The sequence below is a fragment of the Cynocephalus volans genome, chromosome 1 (genome assembly GCF_027409185.1).
Source record: "Cynocephalus volans isolate mCynVol1 chromosome 1, mCynVol1.pri, whole genome shotgun sequence".
Classification (NCBI taxonomy): Eukaryota; Metazoa; Chordata; class Mammalia; order Dermoptera; family Cynocephalidae; genus Cynocephalus; species Cynocephalus volans.
The window spans coordinates 25,420,287-25,444,116 of NC_084460.1; the positions used below are offsets into that span (position 1 = coordinate 25,420,287).

The following is a 23,830-nucleotide window of genomic DNA, read 5'->3' on the forward strand; positions in this document are numbered from 1 at the left end:
TACTGTATAAGAGGAAAGATAATTCTAACTGCAAAGGAAAAAAAAAAAAAGACTGGTAGTGGTGTACCACTGGGGTGTTAATGAGTTACTCCAGGAATGTAAGTGTGGTCCAACACAAAGTTAATGGAATACACCATGTTAATAGAAAAAAGGATTATCTCAGTAGATGTAGAAAATGCATTTGACAGAATTTCAATATTCTTTCATGATCAGAATACCTAGCAAATTAGGAATAGAAGGGAACTTTCTAAACATGCTGTGGGTTAAATGTGTCCCCCAAAGTTTCATGTATTGAAAACTTAATCCCCACTGTGAAAGTGTTAAGGGTGGGAAATCTGTTTGGTAATTGAAAGGTGGGGACTTTAAGAGGTGATTAGATTGTGAAGACTGTACCCTTGTGAGTGGATGAATCCATTGATGGTTTAATGGGTGGGGTTCTGATGGGTTTAAAAGAAGCAAGTGAGAAGATTAGCTGTCTTGCTCAGGCCATTTGCCATGTGATAAGTACCCTGCATCTCTGGAGAGTTATCAACCCCAAGAAGGGCCTCACCAGATATGTTTCCCTGGCTTTGGACTTCCCAGCCTCCAAACTGTAAGAAATACATTCTGTTTCTTTATTAATTACCCAATTCTAGGTATTCTGTTACAAGCAACAGGAATGGACTAAAACACATATTAAAGGGATTTATGAAAAACTCACAGCTAACATAATAGTGAAAGACTGAAAGCTTTCCCTTAAGATTAGGAACATGACGAGGGATCTCACTTTCACCACTGTTCAACATAGTACTGGACGTTCTAGCCAGAGCAATTAGTCAAGAAGAAATAAAACGTACCCAAATTGGAAAGGAAGAAGTAAAACTACCTCTTTACAGATGTTATGATCCTATACAAAAAAATCTCAGAATCCACAGGAAGCCTACAAGAGCTGATGAATGCAGCAGGGTACAAGATAATGCAAAAATCTTCTGTTTCTATATACCAGCAATGAACGATCTGAAAAGGAAATTAAGAAAATAATTCCACTTAGGACATCAACCAAAAAAAAAAAAAAAAGCAAAACAAAAAACCATAGGAATCAGTCAAACCAAGGAAGTGAAAGACCAAACTGAAAATTTAGAAAACCCAAATAAATGGGGAGACGTGTTCATATATTGGAAGACTTAATATTATGATAGCAATATTCCCCAAACATTCTATGCAATCACTATAAAAGTTCCAATGGTGGAGGTTTTTCTTTTTTTTAGATGGCCAAAACAATCTTGAACAGATTGGAGGTCTCAGACTGCTTGATTTCAAAACTTCCTACAAAGCTACAGTAATCAAAACTATGGTACTGGTATAAAGATAGACATAATAGACAAATGGAATAGAATTCAGTGTCCAAAAATAAACCTTGGCATACACGGCCAATTGATTTTTGGCAAGAGTACCAAAACCATTCATTGGAGAAAGTAATCTCTTCAACAAATGGTACTGGGACAGCTGGATAACTACATGCAGAACAGTAAAGTTGCTGGACCTGTACTGTATTCCATATATCACTCATAAACTCTAGTGGGTGAACCATCTAAATATGAGAGCTAAAACTACAAGGTTAGAAGGAAACGGGTAAATCTTTAAGACCTTGGATTTGGTGATGGATTCTTAGATGTGATACTGAAAGCACAAAAAGCAAGAGAAAAAATAGGTAAATAGGACTTAATCAAAAAAAACTGCATCAAAGGATGTGATGAAGAATGGGAAAGAACCTTACAGAAAGGAGAAAACTAGGGTACTTTGAGAAGTTTGTGGAAAAATAGAATTAACAGACAATATGAATCTTTTCACGAGCTTTTTGAAGTATCTTCATATCTGCAAATCATATATTTGATAAAGTAAGAATATGTAAAGATATATAAAGAACTTTTACAATTAAAACAACCCAATTTAAAAAATGAGCAAGAGAATTGAATAGACATTTCTCCAGAAGATATACAAATGAAGCCGACAGGTTCTCTGGAATTTTTTTTTTCTTCTCAGTGTTTGTAACAGATCTCCATGAAATTTCAGTAGTTTAAAATTTAATAGTGGCTGAAAATTAGTGATCTGTTAGTTAAACTTTTGCTTGCTGATAGCTGATAACTTCCTGACTAGTAGCCGTTGTTCCCATAATATAATTTAAAGTTCCTGATGGCTGGTTTTCCATCAAGTTGGAAGTGATGACCCAAAGATCACAAGGAGAATTTATGAGTTTGTTTTGCAAAAAGAATGAATTCTGTCAAAGAAATTGCGGATCACTGGAGGACCCAGCCCCAGCTACCGCTGGTGCCAAGGAAGGTCATTGCCTAAGACCTTAACTGAAGTCATGAAACAGACTTTCCCATAACTGCCCCGAGACTCTCTCCCTTACCTCTTAGCCTTACATAAAACTTGCCTTACATTTCTATGGTAAAATGGATCTGAGAGATTTTGCTCTCTGTCTTCTATTTCCAAGCATCAGTGTGTTTCAGTGTTTGGCTTTAACTGCTCATCAAGGACCTGAACCTGGAATTTTGGGTTTCAGCAACACGAATGGCCAACAAGCACATGAAAGGTTGTTCAACGTAATTGGTTGTTAAAAAAATGCAAATCAAAACCACAGTGAAATACCGCTTCACACCCAATAGGATGGGTTTAATGAAAATAACCAAAAACACTGAAAATAACTGTTGGTGAGGATGTGGAGAAATAGGAACCCTCCTGCATTGCTGGCGAGAATATAAAATGGTGCAGCTGCTATGGAAAACAGTTTGGCAGTTCCTGAAAGCTAAACAGAATTGTCATATGATCCAGCAATTCCACTCCTACATACCTGTAGTATAATATGAAATATATTTGATCTTTGTTCCTGGTTCCTATCCCTAAGCACCTAAAACCCTTGGGGTTTCTTATGTGATAGGAGTGTCTTTTGTTATTCATAATGAGCCCCTTTGGACATGTTTATGAGGTGACTTAGGGTGGGGACCCTAGACAGCCTAGGGATGGGGCCAGTCACCAGAAAGACCACCGGATTAGAGGGTTGGAACTTCAGCCCCACCCACCAACATCTGGGAAGTGGGTAAGGGGTGGCTGGAAATCAAGCTCTATAAAAACTTTACAACAATTAGATTTTCAGAGCTTCCAGTTTGCTGAACATGTGGAAGGTCGTGGGCCTGGAGGAGGTATGGAAGTTCCAAGTCCTTTCCCCGCATACCTCACCCTGTGAACCTCTTCATCTGGCTGTTCATCTATGTCCTTTGCAATATCCTTTATAATATACTGGTAAATGTAAGTAAAGTGTTTTCTTGAGTTCTGTAAGCCATCCTAGCAAATTATTGCACCCAAGGAGGTGGGGGGGGGTTATGGGGACCCGTGTGTGTGTGTGTGTGTGTGTGTGTGTGTGTGTGTGTGTGTGTGTGTGTGTGTGGATTCAAATCCTTGACCTTGCTGTTGTCAACACCATGCTCTACTGAGTGAGCTAACTGACCAACCCTGGCACCCCTATTTATAGCCAGTCAGAAGTACAGGTCACAGCCTGGGGCTTGTGATTGGTGTCTAACGTGGGCAGCAGTCTTGTGGGGCTGAGCCCTTAAACTGGGGGATCTGACACCACCTCCAATAGTCTCAGAATTGAATTGAATTATAGGGCACCCAGCTGGTGTCTGGTATAGAATTAATTGCTTGGTGTGTGGGGAAAAAAAATCCTATATCTGGTCATAGAAGTGTCCTGTGTTGTGAGAGTATAGTGGGAGAGAGAATGTGTGTTGTTCTCCAGAACTGGTGTCAGAAGTGTTGTGTGAGTGTAGAGAAACTGTTTCCTCAATACGCAAGAGAAGTAAAAATATGTCCACACAGAAACTTGTACATGAGTGTTTATAGCAGCATTGTTTATAAGTAGCTAAAAGGTGGAAACAATTGTGTCCATCAACAGATGAATGGATAAACAAATTACGGTGTATACATATCATGGAATATTATTTAGCCATGAAAGGAATGAAGTATTTACACATGGAATCTCAAAAACATTGTGTTGAGTGAAAAAAGCCAGGCACAAAAAGTCATGTTTTATATAATTCCTTTTATATGATATATCTATAATAGACAAATCTGTTGAGACAGAAAGAACATTACGAGTTATGAGGGGTGAGGGCTGGGGGAAACAGAGTGATTACTTAATGGGAATGGGGTGCTTTTACAGGATGATGAAGTTTTGAAACCAGAGAGAGCTGGTGGTTGCACAACTTAGAAAATACGCTAAATGTTATTGAGTTGTAGTGGTTAAATTAAAATGGTTAATTGTCGCTATGTTAATTTCACCTCAATTAAAAAAAGAAAAAGAAAGTTTCTTCATGGAGTTTACCAAGGCTTTTTGTTGTGGGAAAGATATTCTTAGTGGAGGAAAAGGCTGAGCAAAGACGAAGCTGGTGTGGAGTTTACTGGAGTAAAGGTATCAGGGAGGTGAGTTTGGCGGCACCTTTTGGTGGAGGAGCTGGTGGTTGGCTCAGACAGTGCCACAGGCACGTTTACCCAAAACAGAACAAATGTGAAGTAGGGCTGAGGCGATCCTCTGGCTAACCTCCCATTGACCTGCCAAGTGTGACTCAAAAGGGTTTTGTACTCTCCACCTGAGCTGAAAGGCGTGTTATTTATCATGCAAATAACAAGAGTATTCACACAAAGGAAAAAACAGTCACACGTTGCCTAGTGGTTAGAAAAGTAAAAATTCTGCATGCTTTAAACTATTCTTGAAAATCCATTAAAACCCACCTGAAGCACAGTATATATGTTCTGTATATACAACCCTACACAGAAAAGTCTTAGGCACACTGGCTTTTGAGAACTGCCAAGAGAAAGGACAAAAGGAAAAGCCAGCAGACATCTGGGCATTCTGACCATTGTATCTTTAAGACAACTCCCAAGTCCCTGGTGGTCAAAGAGAATTCTTACGTGCTCTGACCTGCCTATGCACTTTACCACTTTACTCCATTGTAGTTTTACGGGGTTTTTTTTTTTTTTTTTTTTTTGCGGCTGGCCGGTATGGGGATCCGAACCCTTGACCTTGGTGTTATCAGCACCACCCAGTTTTCATATTAAGTCTCTATAACCTTAGTGCATGTCAGTAAATAGGACTGTGTGGCTGTGAGGACTAAATAAGCTAATAGAACAAGGCATTAGTTTGCTGTTGGATTTAAATCTAAATTCTGCTTGTAGACCCACATGAATGCTATTTCATAGTTAGAGTTACACTTCAATACATGTATACAATGTGTGATAATTAAATCAAGGTAATTGGTATATTCATCACTGCAAAAATTTATCATTTCTTTGTGATGAGAATATTCAAGCTCCTTTCTTCCAGCCGATTGAGAACATACAATAAATTATTGTTAATTATAGATGCTTAGTACTGCTGTAGACCACTAGAACTTATCTGTCCTGTCTAGCTGTGACTTTGTATCTGTTAACCAACCTCAAAAACATATATCTCCAAATCTTTGCAGCCATTTTCCACCAGCTGGCTAGTACAGGGATATGAACCGTGACCTTGGTGTTATAAGGCCATGTTCTAACCAACTGAGCTAAGGGTTCAGCCAGCAAACACTTTAATGACTTTAGTGTCTCATTAAGTGAACATACCACTATTTAGTTAACCAATTCTGTGTTGCTGGATATTTAACTTAGTTTTTTCACTAACAAGTAATGCGATTACCATATTTTTACATAAGGATTATTCTATACTTACATAATTAAAAATAGAATTTCTGAATCAAAGTAAACATTTTAATTAACTTTCTTAAAGCTTGAGTCAATTTGCCCCATTCCAAATCAAACACTACGATTGTCACAACATGCTCCTCTGAACTGATGATTTTTATTAGGAAGAAATACTTTTCTAGTTTGACAGCTGAAAAATGACACATCATTGTTATATCATTGTATTCTTTTTATGTCAAAGGAAGGAATCATTTTTTAAGTTTTCTATTTCCTCTTATGCGTACTGCCTTTTTAAAAAAAACTTGTGGTGGCCTCGTGGGCATGCTGCATCCTACGACTAAAGTGCCATTAGAGCCCTTCAGCCCGCAAAGCAGAAGTGCTGCCTTGGTTTTGCAGGGAGCAGCGAGTGCGTGGATAATGAGTGATAATAATAACTAATATTCGTTTCGAGCCCTCACTGTGTGCTGGACGCCGTGCTGAGCAACCCGTCTGCCTCATTTCATTCTCACGACGGCCCGGTGAGGTTGAATTAATAGCAATCGTTATGGAGAAGCCTAGTCCCCTGCTGGTCGGGTGGGAATTTGTGAGACAGTAAGGACTACAAGTTGCTGAACCAGGCCCCAGACAGGCTACCTAGATTTTATGGAAATAACTTTTCTTATGTCCATAGGGGTTGGATTCGAACGGAAAGCCAGCTAACGTAGTCTGTGGACAGAAAGAAATCCATAGCAAAGTAATGTCACAAAACGTCACCACCTGCCACACCGAAACTCGCCATGTTGATGCTCATGCCACTTTAAATGATGGTGTGCTGGTCCTGGTGAGGGGCTCTCCAGCAACAACCAGGCTTTGAGGAGTTTCATGCAGATGTTTTTCCTTGCTCCGGAGGGTTCTGTTGCAAATAAGTTTTATGCTCACAATGACATCTTCATATACCAAGATGAGGTCTTTGGTGGCTTTGTCACTGAGCCTCAGGAGGAATCTGGGGAAGAAGCGGAGGAATCTGGGGAAGAAACAGAGGAATCTGAAGAAAGACAGCAGACACCTGAGGTGGTACCTGGTGATTCTAGAACTTTCTGTGATCAGACTGTCAGCAATGACTTGAAAGAACAATTATGGGAGCCTGTTGCTGAGCCAGTACTGGAGCAGGAACCTGTATCTGAAATCCAAGAGGAAAAGCCTGAGCCAGTATTAGAAGAAACTGCTCCTGAGGACACTCTGAAGAGTTCTTCACCAGCACCTGTAGACACAACTGGGACAGTACAGGAAGACTTGAGGACATTTTCTTGGGCATCTGTGACCAGTAAGAACCTTCCACCCAGTGGGGCTGTTCCAGTTTCTGGGATACCATCTCATGTTGTTAAAATAGCAGCCTCCCAACCTGGTCCAGAGTCTAAGCCGCGATCTCAGATTACACTGCAGAAGGCTCAGAGGGATCAGAGTGCGAGATTGAGAAATAAATATTCTTCCTCAGAGGGGACCCAGGCCAGTCTGTGAGGCTGATGAGCAAAGTGATGTTGAACCCCAAGGAACTGTGAGACACCCTGACAGTCACCGACTCTTCATTGGCAACCTGCCTCATGAGGTGGACAAATCAGAGCTTAAAGATTTCTTTCAAAATTGTGGGAATGTGGTGGAGTGGTGCATTAACAGTGGTGGGAAATTACCCAATTTTGGTTTTGTCGTTTCTGACACTTCTGAGCCTGTTCACAAGATCCTTAGCAACAGGCCCATCATGTTCAGAAATGAGGTCCATCTGAATGTGGAAGAGAAGAGGACTCGAGCTGCTGGGGGAGGGGACGGTGGAGTTCACTGTCTGTAGGGACCTGGAGGCCCTTGAGGTGGGCTGGGTGGAGGCAAGTGCAGAAACCAGGATTGGGAGTGGGGAGGGGGCACTGCTCCAAGGCCGTGAATTGCTCTTCATTGATCTTCACGCAGCAGTACTAACCCTAGCTCCTGCAGAATGATGAATTTCTTCAACCAGCCTTTGGGATCTTGGAGTATGACTCTAGTCTGTTGTAAACTGCGTAAGTTTGTAAAATTTTTTTTAAAGAAGAAAAAAAAGGACTGAAGTTCTTTGATTACTTTAGATATATAGACTGGATTTATTTATATTAACTAATTAATTAATTAATTAACAGCCATTTCTCCAAAGGATGTGTCTTGCTTATTACTGACATTGGTATGTTTCATTCTTTCGAATATTTCCTACTTATTTTCTACGTGTTTCAAAAGCCTATGAGAAATACTGGATTTGACTTCATTTCAAAGGCAGAAAAAACCCAAATTGTTTCTTCTTTGATAGTCATGACTACCTTCTGGTATGAAGAAATTGCTTTTGGAAAATTTGACAATTTTGTTTCTTGCTGGTATGGTTCAAAACTGAATAAAAGGTGTTAATAGAGTTTTTTCTTTTGATATGTGATCAGAAAACAATTCTAAAACCTGTTTTTACCACTGAAACTTATGTATTTTCTTTCTTTCTTTCTCTCTTTCTTTAAAGATGACTGGTATGGGGATCTGAACCCGTGGCCTTGGTGTTGTCAGCACCACGCTCTCCCAAGTGAGCCACGGGCCAGCTGGCCCATTACCATTGAAGTGTAAATTGTGAGATATGTTTTAAATGTCTGGAATGCAACTGATATGATTTTCTTGAACTGTTAGATTTTTTTTTTTTTTTTGAAGTAGTTTTTTTGTGTTTAATTTGTAATTGTAAGCGCCCGGCTAGCTCAGTCGGTAGAGCATGAGACTCTTAATTTGTAATTGTACTTGTAAACAAACAAAAATCTCAAAAATACAAATAACAAAAAAACAGAGCAAAACTGTTGTGCCTTCTGTTTATCTTTGATTCCATTCTTGGCAATTGTTTAAAGAAAAAAATAATAAAATCTAGATTTTTAAAAAAAAATAAAAATTAAAAAATTTAAAAAAACTTATGATAGACATTTTTCCATGTTGTTATGTAAGTCTTCATAATTACCAATGGATGTTACTTGGTCATTCCTCACATTTTGGGAGTTCATATTAACTCTGATTTTTCATGACTATAAATCAGACAGTAATGAATAGTTTGTGTAGATATGTTTTTTCTTTGGATTTTCTAAGTTTTTAGTTTTTCTAAGTTTTTATGTTGCTATTCATGATTTAAAGACAGGAGCTCGCATCATCAGAAAGGTGATTAAAGACAAAAAAGGACAGGAGCTAGAAAGAAGGAAACCGTCATTTACTGAATCCAGATATATGCATAGAGCATCTGTGGAAGGTAATAAATAGATAAAGAATTGGCCAATTTGGTTGCCTGTTGGGAAAGGAACCTGGTTTGAGGGGAACATGAATGGAAGTGAGTGTTATCACTGAATACCATTTGGAACCTTTTAAATATTAAATCATGTAAGTGCATTACCTAGTTTAAAAATTAAGTACATTTAAAGAATTTAAAATGGTGAAATATTGAATGTTCTAAAAAAACCCCCAAATCCACTAGGAGGCGGCATTGCTCTGCAAGGAGAAATGGAACCACAGGTGTGTGGGCGCAGGCTCGTGCAGGGGTGCTGGGATTGAGTTAGTTTTTTTCTTCCTCATTTTCTGTATTGCCCCAATTTCCTACAAAGACCTATACAGAAATAAAATTCACTTTATGTAAGAAAAGAAGAAAGTGTTGGGCCCTCTTTCTCTGTAGTTGTGTAACCATACCTCCGTATATGTGTATAAATTCCTAAAAACAGACTTACTTCTTTTACTTTACTTTTTGAGGAAGAGGAGGATTACATTAAAATGATAAGTATGCTAAATAGCCCACAATTGTATTATTCTACACCATTAACAACAGCGTATACAGGTGCCTGTTCCTTACACCCTTGCCAATACAATGTATTGTTACACTGTTAGATTTTGCTCAGATAAGTTAAAAACTATATCCCTGTTTTAATTTGCATATATTTGGTTATAAGGGAGGCTAATGATGTTTTCATATATTCAAAAGTAGTTTATTTTTCTGTGAACTACTTCCCCCACTCTAATGAGGGCAAGGAATTCCTCTATATTGTTTCCCACTGCTCTGTTCATGCCACACATATTGTTGAGGGAATGAATAAGTGAATGATAAATAACATTTCTGAGCTCCAATTTCTTCATCCATAAAATGGGGGTGGGTCTTATAGTTGCCTCACAGGGGGCAGGATTGACCCCCTCATCCAAATTTGGTTTGGATATCTGAGACTGAGGACCCTACACATGCATCAACAGGATATGTAAAGATTTATTACTGACATGATGAGACTTTCTGGGGATAGAGCAGGACAGGCTCCCAAGGAGGTCCAAAAATGGCTTGAGAGGGTAAGGAGGGGTGACTGGCCCTTTTTATTGGGGTTGGGGGGGTAGGGCTGTGGTGAGGGTCCCTCAAGAGGACCAGGGCTTGCAGGGTGCCAGGGGAGGGAGCCCACAGGCTTTCTTATGGGCTTGCCCACATGTGGAACAAGAGAGGAAGAAAAAAAGAGGGGTGCTTGAAAGGTGTCAGCAGTCAAACCTAAAAAATATGAAGTCAGACTTTTTATTATAGGATGACAGCCTCATCTCATTAAAGATCAAAAGAAGTAAAATACATAATATGGTTAGCACAGAACAAGCTTTTCAATTCTAATTTTGCAAAGAGTTTTTTCTTTTGAATATTGCCTTATGCTATTTGGTGATGGGGGGTGGGTGGAGGATGGGGATGAGATTTATGGCTACTCTTACTCACGATATGGCTTATTTGTCTCTGTCTTTCCCCACTGGACCATGTACAGTGTTTAGCATGGAGTTGAGGAAAGAACAAGCCCATTTCCAGAAAGCCTCCTATTGAGGGCCGTGCACAGTGCTGGGTGCTTCATGTGTGTTACATCAGGGAATGCTAGTTGACATGAATAAAGATTATATCCCTGGGATTGCGGGGAGGGTTGGCTCATAAAGCTGAACATATGCCTATCCTATGATCCAGTAGTTCCACTCCTAGATATACGTAATCCAACAGAAATGCTGACATATGTTCACAAAAAGACAAGTACAAGAATGTGTATAGCAACTCTACTCATAATAGTCCCAAACTGGAAATTACCCAAATATCTATCAATAGTAAAATATAAGAATTGTAGTATATCCACAAATGGAATATAACATATTGAGCAGTACAAAAGAGATCTACAGTCACACAGTGATGTGAATGAATCTTCTATACAAAATGTCAAATGACAGAAGCCAAAGGCTAAACACAAAATAGTTCATACTATGTAATTCCATTCATATAAAGTATAAAAACTAATCTTTGCTTTTACAATTTAGGATAATGGTTACCCTGGAAAGGGGGCACAAAAGGAGCTTCTAGGGTGCTGGTAATTTTCTATTTCTTGATCTGGGTGCTGATTACCTGGGTAGGTTCAGTTTGTGAAAAAATTTAGTAAGCTGAATACTTTTAATATGAACATAATTCTCCGTGTTTGTTAAGCCCCTATAACAATTAAAAACCAAACCAAAACAAAAAACCTTATGGGAGAAAAATCCAAGAGGAAATTTATCATCATGTTAACTGTAGTAGTGTCCAGGTGATGAGACTGGCTGGTGTTTTCCCTTCTTTTCCTATATGCTCCTAATTTACTAAATTCATTCATCCAATAAGTATTTATTAGAGACCTACTGTGTGCTAGGCACTGTTCTATTCAATTCTGCTTGACATACAAGAGTGAAAAAATAGAATTTTCTGTACTTGATGAGCTTACATTCTTGAAAGGGGAGGTGGGCAATAGTAATAAACACAGAAATGATGTTAAATGGTAATAATTGCTATGGAGAAAAGTGGATAAGGGAGAGGGAATGGAAAGTGCTGTGTATATGAGTCTACATAGTTAGGGTGGTCAGGCAGGGCCTACCGATGAAAAGCAATTTGAGCAGGAACCTGGAGGAAGTAAGGGAGCAAGCCATGCAGACATGGTTGGGAATTGAGAAAAAAAAAATTCTAGGCAGAGGGTATAGCAATTGCAAAGTCACGGAGGTGTGAGCATTCTTCATGTTTCAGAGAACATCAAGAAGGCCACAATGTCAGTTATCAATTTATTGCATCTCAGCTCCAAACCCACCCTTCAGTGCCTGCTCTGTAGCTGGACTCAAAATATATTTTGTCAGCTGGCACGATGTTAAGGTTTGTCAGTAGAGGGTGCTTGGAGAGATGTTGCAGAGAGAGAGGCTTTCTTTCCTGGTTCTAGTGTGCAGTTCTGCAGGCTTCTGCAGCTTGCCCTGCTTCTCCAGGGCCCAGCTCACAGCCTGGGTGATCTCTCCTCACCAGGCTTCTGTGGGGTAGATGGCTATTGCAATGCACAGTGGCCATCAACACCCAGCACCCAGTTGCTTCCTCCGGTACCCTTCTTGGGTGGTTTTGTAACAGAGTGCCTCTGGGGAGATATTTTACCTTGTATGGCTTTCCCTACCATCCTTGAAGGCAGATTTCCAGCAATTTCCATGAATGAGCCACCACAGTGGCTTCTCTGACAGCTGTTGAGCCACAGCATGCCCTCTCCAGCAAGGCCTGGATCTCACCCTTGTTGGGGAGGAGATAGAAGAGTTGCTCTTCCTTGGGCTCCCTAGGGGTGGTAGCTGCTCCCTAAGTCTACCATTTGTATATTCTTTGGAGTTCTCTTTATTTCTTACTAGCTAACCCCAATTACTTCAACCCTCTGTTATACTAAATAATTCTTCATATTAAATTTTCCCTGTACAAGTAACTGTGTGGTTTCTATCTTATGAGTAGACCCTGACTGATACAGTCACTTTGGCTATAAAGAGTCAGTGAGAGTTGGTTAGAGCATGGTGTTATACATGGTCAAGAGTTCAGATCCCCATATCAGCTGGCTGCCAAAAAAAAAAAGAAGTAGGAGAATAATAGGAGATGATGTCAGAGAGTAGCTAGGGGTCCCTGAAGGACACTTGCTTTCAGTCTGAGTGAGATGGAGTGCCCATCTAGGGGATTTGAACAGAAGGATGACATGGTGTGAGTTAGATTTGAGAAGAAGGGACTGAAGGGGAAGCAGGAGCAGAGGCGGGTGGAGCACTGAGGAGGCTACTGCGATATTTCAAGCAAGAGATGATGGTGCTTGGATCTCTGCGGGGGGGGCCTGGTGGTGGCGATGAGAGGCAGATGGATTCTAGAGTCTTTAGAACTGACAGGATTTGCAGTTAGATTTAATGAGGTGAGAGAGGAAAATAGGGGTAAAAAAATCTAAGGTTTTTGACCAGAAGAGCTGAAAGGATAGAGTTTCCACTTACAATGAGTGCACACAGGAGTCAGGGGTTCCATTTTGGATGTGCTAAGTTAGGCACAACAAACAGAGAAGCATTAATTTAAGAAAAGCTACCAAACCTCAGTGAGAACAATGGGAATCCATGGGGTTTTAGCTTAGAGCTGCACCTGCCTCCCCAGTTCTACCAGGGCAAGGCAGGCTGTGAGGACTGCAGCTCTGCTGATGAAGGGGACTGACTGTTTAGAGAAGTGTGCAGAAAATTACATGCCCAGGGGTGTTAAAAACAGTAGCAGAATCAATGGCAAACAATCGGACAAAGCCAACATCACAGCTGGTCTAAGGTCTCCATGCTGACTTCAGCAAGCAACAGACAGGTAGACCAGCTAGAAACTTAACAAGGGAGATCTGAGGAGGAAATAGCCAGAGTAGGTCTTGATAAGATCCTGCATATCCCTGGTGGTCTAGAAGGCTTTGCTCATGCCCAAGGCTCTGGCCACCTAAGAAGAAAGCAGAGAGGACACCAGCCAGATGCTCCTGCCTGGCTGAATGAATGTGAGGTCTTGTAACACAGAAAGTAAAACATGGGGCCCACTTGTAAATTTTCTGAACTTTGAATGCATTCCTGAAACCATGCATAGATTCCTCTGCACGGGATGGAAGAATTACTGGCTCAAGATGCTTCAGCACAACCTCTGACCAATCATATGCTGACCCAGGGGTGACCCCTAAGAAGTCAGGCTAAAACCACCACCACCACCACCAAAATCCTAAGCAGAGGCCTCAGCCACCACACAGTGCTAGGGAAATAGAGTCTATAAAATTAATCTAGGCAAACAATCTGACAAGGGATTAACACCCAGAATATGCAAAGAACTCAAACAGCAGTAAAAAAAAAAAAGTAAACTGATTAAAAAATGGACAAAGGAGCTGAACAGGCATTTCTCAAAGGAAGACATACAAATGGCCAACACATGAAAAAATGCTCAACATCACTAAGCACCAGGGAAATGCAAATCAAAACCACATTGAGGTATCATCTTACTCCACTTAGGCAGGCTAATAAGAGAATAACAAGTGCTGACAAGAATGCGGAGAAAAGGGAACCCTCCTACACTGTTGGTGGGGCTGTAAATTAGTACAGCCATCATGGAACACAGTATGGTGCTTCCTCAAACAACTACAGATAGAACTGCCATACGATCCAGCAATCCTGCTGCTGGGTATATACCCAAAGGAATGGAAATCCTCATGTCTGAGAGATACCTGCACTCCCATGTCTATCGCAGCTCTATTTACAATAGCCAAGAGTTGGAACCAACCTAAATGTCCATGGGTGGATGACCAGAGAAAGTGTGATAAAATACACAGTGGAATACTACTGTGCCATAAAAAAGAATGAAATTCTGCTATTCACAGCAACATGGATGAACATAGAGAAAATTATGTTATGTGAATAAGCCAAGCACAGAAAGAGAAATACCACATGTCCTCATGTGTAAGTGGGAGCTAAGAAATAAACAGACAAAAAAAGAAAGACACAATAGTCACAATAATTCATTGAACTTTCAAAAGGAGAGAACAGAACTGAGGCTACCAGTGGTGGGAAAGGGAGAGGGGTGGGGGGTTAGTGAGAAATTGGTAAAGGGCCACAGAAATTATTACATTGTGTAATGTTAAATATACTAATTATCCTGATTGGAGCATCACATATTGCACACAGGTATTGATAGTCAACAATGTACTCTACATATATATATATATATAAATTATGTTTCAATAAATAAATTTTTAAAAAACCACAGAAAAATCCCCCCAAAATGTTTGCTTAAAGAAAAACAAAAGCAAACAAACAAACAAAAAATAATCTAGGCAAACAAATCCAGGAAACAAAGAAACAAATAAGAGCGATAACCACTGCCCCTCCCTGGGGAGACGCGAATTCAGAGTTGCAATGAACTGAGCAAAGGAGGCTGACTTTCTAGACAGAAAAAAGGCTGAAGAAAGCAAAGAACAAAAAGCAAATCGGTCATTTCAAAGCTACTTTCTTTTTTTTTTTTTTTTTTTTTCGTGACCGGCGCTCAGCCAGGGAGTGCACCGCTCATCCTTATATAGGATCTGAACCCGCGGCGGCGGGAACGTCGCCGCGCTGCTAGCGCAGCACGCTACCGAGTGCGCCACGGGCTCAGCCCCAAAGCTACTTTCCTTGTAAGGTTGGCACAGGAAGACAGAGCAATAGGAAAATAACTGATTATTTACCGTCAGGTTACTTCAGGCTATCCCTTTTGTGTAAGTATGAACGTAGAAAGTACTTCATTGTCATGCCTACTGAAGATTTAAAATGGCCTGTCTGGGAATTTGGCTGTTATTTCTCTCTTCTGATATCTCTGAAGGTCAGACAACAGCTTCGTTTGGGTTTGGTGATGTGATGTGGGACATGAGCAGTGATGTGGAACTTTATCATGGGTGACTCCGTTTTGATTTTTAGTCTGGTCTACTGAGGCCTAGTGCAAAAACTTAGGCAAAAACAATGGCCTATAATTTTTATTTAACAAATTATATTCTAGGCAATAAAACAAGTCTCAATTAATTTTTTAAAATCAAAATTTCTAAATTTTTAGATAACATACATTCACATGCAGTTGTAAGAAATAATGCAGAGATCCCGTGTGCACTTTACCCAATGTGCCCCGGTGGGAATGTCTTGCAAAACTATAGTCCATTATCCCCATCAGGATATCGACACTGACAGAGTCACGATGTTGACAGAGCCAACATTTCCATCACAGCAAGGATCCTTGTGGAGTGTGCTGCCCTTTCTACTCACACTCACTCACCCTCACCCCCACTTAACCTCAGGCAGCCACTAATCTGTTCTCCATTTCCTAATTTTGTTATTTCAAGAGTCTCATACTAAAGCAATCATATAGCATGTGACCTTTTAGGACTGGCTTCTTGGACTCAGCATCATTTTCTGGAGATTCCTCCAGGTGTTATGTGTCAATAGTTCATTCCTTTTGACCACTGAGTAGTATTCTGTGGTATGGATGTACCACAGTTTGTTTAATTACTCCCAAGTTGAATTGTTGGAGTGAGCAGGACTGAAGCCATGTTGGGCCCTAAAACCACATTTTAGGGCTCTAAAAGATTTTTAAAAGACACAGTTTTTCCTTGGCATGCATTTCTCTGAGTTCCCTCTTTTCCCATGGTTACTTGATATTTTGAACGTTGGTTTTGGGGGCAAGATGACATTATTTACAGGAACGTAAAGTGTTTTCCAGCCAACCTGAAGCTGCAGACTTGCACGTACTACCCAGACCCTGAGATAGGATGGGAGCAGAGCCTTGGTGAGAGTTTGCACCTGAGACCTTGCGTGAAGCCCTCGCTGCTCACGTCCCCCTCCCTCCTGCTTTTCATTTCCCACATTCCATTCCCTCAGCCTTCTCTTTAAAAACTCCTCAGCAAATCTGAGTCTTTGAGATGGCTTTAATCTGCCCATTCTCCTTCAGGTTTACTGGGGGGATGGGTTAGCCACCATCTCTCCTCAGGTCACCAGTAATCCTGAATAAAAGCTGACTTCCATTTTCACCAATGTTTGACTTCTGAGTGATTTGCTTTTATCTGGGGGCAGCCAGCTGGACCTGTGTGCTTGATAACAATTTTGGGGAGCCTCAGCAGGAGCTGAATGGCCCCTGTAACAGAATGGCATCTAGGTTGTTTCCAGTTTGGTGCTATTATGAATAAAGCTTCTATACACAATCACATACAGGTTTTTGTGTGAACACAAGTATTATTTCTCTGGGAAAAATGAACAGGAGTGCAATTACAGGGCTGTATGTTACTTGCATATTTGGGTTTTTAAAGATACTGCCTGTTAAGGGATGCCCCAACCCCTACTGACCTTAACATATGCATTCTGCTTCTGTGCAAATCGCTTGCTAAAATAAATGGGGGAATAAACAAAGTAGCATAACCAACGCCATTTTAGGCTGGAGAGTCCCTATGGGGAATCCAGGGTGGGGAGGGGCTACAGGGCTAACCACAAAATTAGCTTAAGTACCGCTGGCTTGCTTGCATTGGCTAGATTGTGTCAGGCGCGAAAAATTGAAAAATTCCCACCTAGCTAAAAATAAAAGCTGTGAGAGGTTTCAACTCGGGGCTGCGCTTCTCGATTGGCCTGCGTAGCCCTGGCTGCTAGAAATAAACTCTTTTCCTTTTCCTATCACCCGGTTCTCATGGGCAAATTTCTTTTACCCGTCGGACGTTGGCCATAACACTGCCAAACTAAGGGCTGGCCAATTAACTCAGTTGGTTAGAGCTGGGTCAAGACCAAGGTCCAGGGTTTGATTCCTGTACAGGCCAGCTGCCAAAAAAAAAAAAAAAAAAACAATTAAAAAAACCCTGTTAACTATTTTTCCACCATGGCTATAACATTTTATATTTAAGCTGGAAGCCATGTTGGGACCTTAAACCGCATGGGCTCTAAATGATTTTGAAAGGACACAGTTTTTTTCTTGACATTCATTTCTCTGAGATCCCTCTCTTCCCGTGGTTGTTTGATATTTTGAATCTTGGTCATGTGGCAAGGTGACATTATTTACAAAATATAAAGTTGTTTTCCAGTCAGCCTGGGGCTACAGACTTGCACACACTATCCAGACCCTGGGAAACCAAGGAAGACATCAATAAAACTGTGCTGATTCCACCCTCCAGCAGGACCCTGAGATAACAGCAAAGACAGGAGCAGAAACCAGACGGAGCCTTGGTGAGACCTTGTGCCTGGCTCCTTGCACAGAGCTCCCACAGCTCACATCTCATTCTCCCCTGGTTTTCACTTTCCACATTCCCTTCCCTCAACCCCCTCTTTAAAAACCCCTCAGTAAACCTGAGCCTTTGAGATGGCTTTGGTCTGCCCATTCTCCTTCAGGTTTACCAGAGATGGATCAGCCTAACATCTCTGCTCAGGTTACTGATATCCCCGAATAAAAGCAGACCTCCATTTTCACCAACATTTGGATTTTGAGAGGTTTATTTTTGAAAGGGGGCAGGTAGCCAGACCTATGCCTGGTAACACTACCAGCAGTATTGTGAGTGATCAAGTTTCTCTGCATCCTTGCCAGCATTTCGTGTTGTCACTTTAAAAAATTTTTATTTTGGCCATTCTATTGGTGTATAATGATATCTCATTGTGGTTTTAATTTGCATTTTTCTAATGACTAATAATACTGAACATCTTTTCATGTGGTTATTTGCCATCTGCATATACTATTCAGTGGGAAGTTTATGTCTTTTGCCCATTTTCTTTCTTTTCTTGTTTTGGCAACTGGCCATATGACTTTGGTGTTACCAGCACTAGTGACCTTGGTGTTACCAGCACCATGCTCTCCCAAGTGAGCTAACTGGTCAGCCGTTCCACTTTCTTCATTAGATTGTTTTTTTACTGTTGAATGTTGGGGTTCTGTCTATATTCTAGATACCAGTTCTTTATCAGATATGTGGTTTGCAAACATTTTCTCCCATTATGTAGCTTGTCTTTTCATCATCTTAACAGGATCTTTCTTTTTCAGACCAAAAGTTTTGAATTTTGATGAAATCCAATTTATCAATTTTTCTTGCTAGGATTTTGATAGAAATTGCATTAAGCCTGTATATTGATTTGGGGAGATTTGACTTCTTAACTCTGTTGACTCTTCTGATTCATAAACATGGTGTGTCTCTCCATTTATTTAAATCTTCGTTAATTTCTTTTATCGTAATTTTATAGTTTTCATCATATAAGTCTGGCAAATGTTTTGTTAAATTTACGTCTAAGTATTTCTTTTTTTAGCGATTGTAAATATATTTTAAATTTTGGTTTGGGTCGTTCATTGCTAGTACATAGGAATACAATTGATTTTTGCATGTTGATTTTGTATCCTGCAACTTTGTTGAATTCACTATTAGCTCTAAGACTTCTGTTTGTAAATTCCTTGAGATTTGTACATAGACCATAGTGTCATCTGAAAATAGAAACAGTTTTATTTCTTCCTTTCTGGTCAGTGTACCTATAATTTCCTTTTCTTATGTTATTGTTCTGGCGAAAACTTCCACACTCTATCAAATGAGGGTGGTGAGAGAAGACTTCCCTGCCTTTTTCCCAGTCTTGGGAGGAAAGTGTTCAGTCTTTCACCATTAAGTATAATGTGAGCTGTAGGTTTTTTGTAGATGTTCTTTATCAAGCTGAGGATATTCTCTTTTATTCCTATTTAAAAACATTTTTTTCTAAAATCGTAATTTGGTGCTGAATTTTAAGTGCTTTTCTGCATTAATTGACGTGGTCATGTGACTTCTTTTTTAGCCTGTCAATATGGTGGATTACAGTGATTTATTTTCAAATATTGAAATAGCCTTGCATCCTTAAAATAATTTCACTAGGTAATGGCATATAATTTTTAAAATATGTATTCCTATATCCAACTTGCTCATTATAGAGATATAGGAAATAAACCCAAAGTGCTTTTTTCCCCTCTCTCTCTTACACAGTCACTCAATACAAAGAATACTTCACTTCTGGCCACCAAGATGCTTGGGGATTTCTCCCCACCAGCAAGCAATCAGTTACACAGCAAACACCAGCTGGGTGTCCTATAATTCAATTCAATTCTGACACTATCTGTCTGGAGATAGGGTCAGTCCCACAGGTTTAAAACCAGTAGCAGGTCTCTGAAGAGAGAGCTCCTTTGGGCTCTGCAGGCTAAACAGGCCTTTGCCATCTGCAGGCCTTGGAAAATGCACAGGCTTAGGCCTAAGAGAGGAAATAGCAGTGATCAATTGCTTGACCAAGAAGGTAAGTTAAGTCTCCTGAAGTAATCATATGCTTGCTCAGACATAGGATGAGAGTAGGGTCAGTTTAACATATGCTTCCCTAGGTAATATAAGTGAGACATGATTTAATGATCACCAGATGCTTGTTCCTTAGGACAATGGCTCTCGATAACACTACTGACGCCAGTCCAGAGATGTTTCTCCAAGATCGCCTGTTCCCACAGACCTGCTTGTGAGCACTTCTATCCCTGACTTGGAGGGGTCAAAGAAGATATTTCACATGATGCCAGAAATAATTGTGCTAACTTTACTGTTGACGAATCAGAATCCCATGAGATCGCCAGACCCTTACCCAATTCCTGCTCTATAAATATCTGTGAGTTTAAGTCTTCAGAGAGTCCCAGGTTTCAAGCTCCTTAGCTGCCTTGTTCTCCTGTGAACGGCCATTCAAATAAAGGCTGATCTTTATCACTGCAAATTTTAGTACGGGAGACTTCTTAATCATTTGGGCAGCCTCCAACGGACCCTCTCCCCTCATCTTTGATTTGGCAACAGGTTGGGGGCTCAGTCTCACAAGATTGCCACCCACTTCAGAGGCCAGTCACAAGTAGTAGGTCGTCACCTATGCTTCTGATTGACCGGCTGTAAATTGGGGCTCCCATGACCTCCTCCTTGGGTGCGACTAATTTACTGAGAGTGGCTTATAGAACTCAGGGAAACTTACATTTATTACTTACATTTATCCGTTTATTATAAAGGATATTACAAAGGATGTAGATGGACAGCCAATGGAAGAGATGCATAGGGCAAGGCACGTGGGAAAGCATGGGAGCTCCACGTGTTCAGCTCTCCAAAAGCTCCTCAAACCCAGTCCTCTTGGGTTTTTATGGGGGCTTCATGACATAGGCGTGATTGATTCAATTATTGGCCATTGGTGATCAACTTAACCTTCAGCCCATCTCCCCTTCGTGGAGGTCGTGGGTTGGGGCTGAACCCACCCTCTAATCCTGCCTTGGTCTTTCTGGTGACCAGCCGCCATCCTAAAGCTGTCTAGGGGCTCCAGCCACCAATCTTCTCACTAACATACAAAGACACTCTGATTAGCTTGGAGATTCCAAAGATTTTAGAAGCTGTATGTCATAAAGTCAAGAGGAAGACCAAATACACAGTCCCTCAGTATCCATGGAGGATAGGTTCCAGGATCCACTGCAGATTCCAAAATCTGAGGATGTGCAAGTCCCTTAAATAAAATACTGTAGTATTTGCATATAAACTGTGCATATGTTGAATCATATCTACGTTACTTTTAATAACTAATGCAATGCCTACACATCACTTCATTCTCGTGGATTTGGTGTGTGACAAATTCAAGTTTTGTTTTTTGGAACTTTGTGGGATTTTTTTTCTGAATATTTTTGATCCATGGTTGGTTGAATCCATGTGTATTAGTCTGTTTCTGTTGCTCATAACAAAATACCTGGAACCGGGTAATTTATAAGAAAACGAAATTTATAGCTTACAGTTTTAGAGGCTAGAGGTCCAAGGTCCAGAGAACACACCTGGTGAGAGCCTTGGTGGTGGTGACAGTGATGGCAGAGTACCACATTGCAAAAATGGTGAAGCAGAGAGTGAAGTTCTCATGTGTTCTTCTTTTAAAGCCCTCAGAACCACGCCTATGATTGCCAATCCACTCACTACAGCATGGTCCTACAATCTAATCACCTCTTCAAGGCCCCACCTTTCAATTATTATACTAGGATTTCCCACCCTCGACAGTGACAGTGGGGATTAAGCCTCAGTGAGGTTGGTGGGGCATCCAGTCTACAGCACCATGGATGTGGAACCCATGGATGTGGAGGGCTGACTGTATTTCATAGTATCACAGTCCACTCCCTGTCTTTAAGCACAGATCCGTTACAACAAAAGGATCATTTAAGTCAAAAGACATGAGCACGTTACTAGAATACCATTTAGTCATTAATACCTCTATCCATCATCATATCATATGAAAACGTCTCTCAAGGTGAGACCAGATTTACAGGCTTCCATCTGATCTTATCAGGTTCTAAAAGCAGCAGTGACCCTGGTGAACGTATAGCTTATAATTGAGATACCTGGTATAACTGAGATAAGAGACAACGTTATCTCTTGCTCAGAGCCTCCTTTGATGAGTTAATGTAATATTGGAACCTTCATTCATTCCTTTACCCTCAGCTATTGTAATCGAGCAATGCGTTCCGTGCTGATGCACACAGAAAGCCAGATACTCTGACACCAGCTTTTGTGACAAGAAAAAGCTTTAACTGTGTGACTAGTCAGGCAAAGAGGTGGGAGCTAACTCGAATCTGTCTCCCTTCCTCAGAAGCTTGACTTGTTTTTATAGGAAACTCAAAGTACAGAGAGGTATAGGTAAAATTACAAATAAATACAAGTTGGCAGTGAGACAGAACAGGGACCAGACTCAGGACCCCCAACCCTCACTACAAAAGGGTGAGACAATTAGTTTACCAACCACAGGAATCCAACCCAGACCCAGATATGGGGAAGACTGAGACATATATCTCTTAAGCAGTACCTTGCAGGAATGCTGGAGCCGGATGTTTACTCAAGGAAGACCCATCCGTGGAAACCAGACAAACTGGCCTGTGCCGAGATGGACTCCAGTGCTGACCTTTCACTGACGTTTTCCTTTCATTACAATATTAAAAATCATGCCCTGAAATGGAGATTTAACATGCAAATGAGACATGCAACATGTGAAAAAGCATGACTTCCAAGTGTGCAAGCACCAAAAAATACCCACCTCTACATGCTTAGACATCACCCCTTTCTTGTCTAAGCCCCTTCAGAATTCTCCCTGACCTCGCTCTCAGGGAGTCAGCCGAGGATCTTCCTTTCCATGCTGTCTCCCTCGTGCTTGGGCACAAGCTCTCATAAATCCTCTCTGGTGTGGAAAGATTGACCCTGTGTTAATTTCTACTACACTTGGAGTCTACGAACCTGGTCCAGCAACAGCAGGAGCTGATTAGCGGGACATATGCACGTTCTAGTCTCCCTCCTTTTTCCGCTTGTTTTGCAAAAGTGGTGACGGACCCTTTGCTTTTTAATTGTGCTTGGCATCCTGGCTCCGGGTGCCATCTGGAGGTCAGTAGGGTCTTTTCTGCAAGCATGTTTGTCTCACTTCAAGGATTCTCAAGTTTTGTTACAGGGCATGCTCAGCTCCTGGCTGAGACTCCCCCAAATTGATATCGAACGCATAGATCTGGCTGTCTGCTCCCAGACAAAAGAAAACCACTCAAAAGCCAAACGTTGGTGAAAATGGAAGTCAACTTTTATTTAGGAAAACCAGTGACCTGAGGAGAGATGGTAGGCTAACCCATCTCTCTGGTAAACCTGAAGGAGAATGGGCAGACTAAAGCCATCTCAAAGACTCAGGTTTACTTAGGGGTTTTTAAAGAGGAGGCTGACAGAATGGAATGTGGCAAAAAGAAAAGCAAGCAGGAGGGGCACATGAGCAGTGAGGGCTTCATGCAAGGTCTCAGGGGCAAGGTCTCAGGGGCAAGGTCTCAGATGCAAGGTCTCAGATGCAAGGTCTCAGACGCAAGGTCTCAGGGGCAAGGTCTCGCCAAGACTCCATCTGTTTTCTGCTCCTGTCCTTATCTCAAGGTCTGGGTAATATGCCTAAGTCTGCAGCTTCAGGCTGGCTGGAAAACAACTTTATGTTCATGTAAACAATGCCATCTTGCCCCATAACCAAAGTCCAAAATATCAAATAACCATGGGAAAAGAGGGAACTCAGAGAAATGCATGTCAAGAAAATAAACTGTGTCTTTAAAAAATCTTTTAGAACACACACAAAAAAACAAACGGGGGGTGGTGGGGGAAGAAGATATAACAACCACAACTACTTGAAGTTGATACGACAAGCAAACAGAAAGGACATTGTTGGGGGGGAGGGGGGGAGGGAGAAGGGAGGGAGGTTTCAGTGATGGGGAGCAATAATCAGCCGCAATGTATATCGACAAAATAAAACTTAAAAAAAAAAAAAA

The 23,830-nt window shown here is 40.9% G+C and overlaps 1 pseudogene; it reads left to right on the forward strand.

Annotated features, from left to right (window-relative positions):
• Positions 1-6,576: 6,576 nt before the first annotated feature.
• Positions 6,577-7,537, forward strand: LOC134370176 (ras GTPase-activating protein-binding protein 1-like; annotated as a pseudogene).
• The last annotated feature ends 16,293 nt before the right edge of the window (positions 7,538-23,830 follow it).